The sequence below is a fragment of the Macaca mulatta genome, chromosome 3, assembly GCF_049350105.2.
Source record: "Macaca mulatta isolate MMU2019108-1 chromosome 3, T2T-MMU8v2.0, whole genome shotgun sequence".
NCBI classification, from domain to species: Eukaryota; Metazoa; Chordata; class Mammalia; order Primates; family Cercopithecidae; genus Macaca; species Macaca mulatta.
Window position 1 is genome coordinate 22268110 of NC_133408.1, and position 4129 is coordinate 22272238.

Genomic DNA, 4129 nt, shown 5'->3' on the forward strand with positions numbered 1-4129 from the left:
ATTTACTTTGCTTTGATATGGTAAAGAGTGAGAACATTATAAACTATTTTATTTAAAGGACATATTTCAAGAAATATTAAATCATCTTTCCTAAATACAGAACATTCAATGATATTTTCAAAAGCAAAAGCTTCATATTTGAATTAGCATTTATATTCATTTTCTTTATAATCCATTTCTCATTTTTGAGGAAAAAAGATTTCCATTCATATTTCCAATTCTAAGTTTCTTGTGAGTTGTAAAAGACCTATTTTTAAAAAAAATCCCGGGCGCCCGCCCTGCCTGAGGAGAGGAGGTCACGGCGTAAAGCTGCAGCTACCGCCACTGCCGCTTCTGCAAGGTCTCAGGGACGGGCTGCAGCCATGTCCTATTGCCGGCAGGAAGGGAAGGATCGAATCATATTTGTAACCAAAGAAGATCATGAAACTCCAAGCAATGCAGAACTGGTGGCCGATGACCCCAATGATCCATACGAGGAGCACGGATTGATACTGCCAAATGGAAACATTAACTGGAACTGCCCATGCCTTGGGGGAATGGCCAGCGGTCCCTGTGGAGAACAGTTTAAGTCAGCCTTTTCCTGCTTCCACTATAGCACGGAGGAGATCAAGGGGTCAGACTGTGTAGACCAGTTCCGGGCCATGCAGGAATGCATGCAGAAATACCCAGACCTCTATCCCCAAGAGGATGAGGATGAGGAAGAGGAAAGGGAGAAGAAGCCAGCAGAACAAGTAGAAGAAACAGCTCCCACTGAGGCCACTGCAACCAAAGAAGAGGAGGGGTCAAGTTAATGAAGGCCACAAGGCACTGGGCTCCAGTCCTTTTGGAGTGGACCTTTTGCAAAAAGGCCTTGTTGTCACCTTCCAGGAAAGTGTCTTTCCCTCTGTTGTCCTGTGCACTGTAATATACAAAATAACTTATTTTGATGATCAGGGGTCTTGACCTCTTGACATATACACTGAAAAAAATGGGGGTTGTATGTATGTGTGTCCTACCTAAACCTGTAGCTGCCACTTTTGAATTCTCTTCTCAGATTGCCCTGAATTTTGCCACTTTTAAATAACGTGCTGAATAAGCTCAGCAACTAAAAACCATTACCCAGGAAGGTTTCTTGTGAGTGAGCTGATTTATTCTGATTCATTATATTCCTTTTGGTAGATTTTATACCCCTTGGGGAAAATAATACAAGTATAGAAACAAAAACATATTCTCTTAAAAATGCTGGGGTGGGGCCATATCTACTAGCAGAGGCCAGATGGTCAGATACGATTTCTGCAAACCCATCTTGACCTTGAGTATGTGAAGGGGTACTGCACTTCATTCCTGATACATTTTGGTTTCCATGTTGGTGTTGAGCTCCTGGTTTTCTGTGTTTAGACGGTGAAGATTTGGACCCTCGCATTCACAGTCCCTTTCTAAGTGAAGGGAGAGGCTGGCTTGGCTGTTCCTTGTTATTCCGAAAGCCCTGGTTTGGGGCCCATGTTCACACTGGCTCTCAGTCTGGCCAGGTGCAATGTTCTTGAGAGGTGGGGACCTAATTATTACCAGAGTAGCAGGAAGAGAGGAAACATTGTGAATTAAGTATTCAATTAAAAGGAAACATGATTTCTACCTGAAAAAAAAAAAAAAAAAAAAAATCCCAAATAATACCTTAGTGTAGAAATATATTCTAACTTTACCCTAAACCCTTGATATTTTTTACATGTAATTTTGATGATAAAGCATTCAATACATTTTCATTTTTGTGGTAGAGAAAATCAAAATGATGATTTTTGAAATTAGAGTAAGAGTTTATGAATGCCTTAATGAATATAACTATTTAAAAAATTTCGCTACATTATTTTTGAATCAGTTCTTAAGAGTTTGTGTTTATTGAAAACAGAAAAGTTAATAGAGTAACATTAGTTTTTAAGTTTTTGTTTATCAAAAACAGAAAATATGATAGAGTAATGTTAGTTTTTTTTCTTTGGATGAGCTTTTTTAGATAATATATGGAGCACTACAATAAAGTATTACCAAAATCCTACTTATTGTTAAAAATGATGCTTTTATAAATTAGATCAGCTAGATAAAACCATCTGACTTAATTAAATAAACACTTGCAGGATCTGAAAATGAGAAATTACCTCACTAAAAATTATTGATACTGATCAATAGAATTGAGGGGAGCATTAGAGATTCATTTCGTGATCTCATTATTTAAATAGGTTAAGATAAGAAATGAAAGGTTACATTTCCAGTACCATTTATGTAAATCTGCCTTATAATTAAAATAAATAATTCTTTATTGTGTTTGTATTACTTCAAATGATAGCAGTAACTATTATGAGGTCCTAAGATGAAGATGACAGGGTCCTGTCATCAGAACTTATGTTATTCCAACTTACTGCTCACTTTCTAGTAACTTGTACTAAGCAAAAGCAAGTTGCCTAAAATCAACACTCTTTACCTATTAGTTCATTTTCATGCTGCTGATAAAGACATACTAGAGCCTGGGCAATTTATAAAAGAAAGAGGTTTTAATTGGACTTACAGTTCCACATGACTGGGGAGGCCTCACAATCATGGCAGATGGCAAGGAGGAGCAAATCACATCTTACATGGATGGCAGCAGGCAAAAAGAGAGAGCTTGTGTAGGGCAACTCCTATTTCTTAAAACCTTGGATCTCATAAGATCCAAGAACAGAATGGGAAAGACGCACCCTCATAATTCAATCATCTCCCACTGGATCCCTCCCACAACATGTGGGAATTATGGGAGCTACAAGATGAGATTTGGATGGAGACACAGAGCCAAACCATATCACTTTGTTATAGGAAAGAGGTCTGGATCCAGGCCCCAAGAGAGGGTTCTTGGATTTCATGCAAGAAAGAATCAGGGAGAGTCTGCAGTACAAAGCAAAAGCAAGCTTATTAAGAAAGTAAAGTGGTGAAAGGACAGCTACTCCATAGACAGAGTAGGGCGTGCCTAAAAGTAAGAGGAGGAATGCGTTCACTGTAGATAGCAATGCTTGTATATATGGGGAGATGTATTTTGCTACAAGAGTTTGTGATAAAGGATTAATTTTCTTAAATACTATATTTTTAAAGAACTGATATTATTATCTTTAAAGGAAAATTAGGAATGCCTTTGTTCTCCAGATATTGAGATATCTGGACACTCCCAAGTCAGGTCTGTTTAATAAATATTATTAGTTTGTTCCTTTAACAGTAAACATCTGGAGGCTAGGAATGCCTAATTTTCTGCGAATGCAGACCAGCAGGTCTCAGCCTCATTTTCCTAGCCCTCACTCAAAATGCAGTGGTTCACACTCCTCTGATAACTTTCCTATGGTCCTTTTATAGACAGGTTAGTTTTCAGGTTTCTTTACCTAAAAAACTTTTGATTTGCTTTATTTGGTTACTGTTTTCTATATTTTACAGAGGATTTAAAATCTCCATGTTACATTGTGACCATCCTGTTCTATACCGTTATGCAGTTTGATATAGGAGGGTCATGGGGGATTAAATTGGGTCAGTGGATGGTTGCTCAAAAGGACCAGAGAAGAAAATGTCAGAGGATGAGGACAGGCATGTTGTAAGGAACACTATGCGTCCAGAAGTCAATAAATCAATATCTCTTGTGATGTCTTAGGGATGAGCTCAGAACAAGATACGGGAGATAAACAGAAAACGTTCTGAAACTGGCCAGGCACTGAGACAGACTAGAATTACAGAGAGCCCTGAGCAAAATCAAAGCTCCAAAATTGTGCTGAATGAATGGAGAAGGCCTCATGCTCATTTCAGATACATATGTTTTCACAGTATTTCTTTTCTATTGATTAGAAATAACTCATTTTCTAAGTGGTCAGCTGCCTCTTAAAATAGCAAACTTCAAAGGTTAATCTTTGAAGATTCACCATCATCTATCCTCTTTCTGCCCCATTTGTTCTTTACTTGCTTGCATTGTTCAGACCATGACTCCAAATTCCAACTTTATAAACCGTTTCTGAGCCCCATTACTTTGGGGAATACCAGAGCCTGGCTCCAGAGCTGCATCACAACTGCTCTGTCCTTGCTTTTATTCTGTGGTTTTTGCCATCTTCAGCTGCTGTAAGCCTTACAGAATCTCATCTCTAGCGATTCTGCC

The 4129-nt window shown here is 38.4% G+C and overlaps 1 pseudogene; it reads left to right on the forward strand.

Annotated features, from left to right (window-relative positions):
• Positions 1-271: 271 nt before the first annotated feature.
• LOC695242 (coiled-coil-helix-coiled-coil-helix domain containing 4-like) lies at positions 272-1101 on the forward strand (annotated as a pseudogene).
• The last annotated feature ends 3028 nt before the right edge of the window (positions 1102-4129 follow it).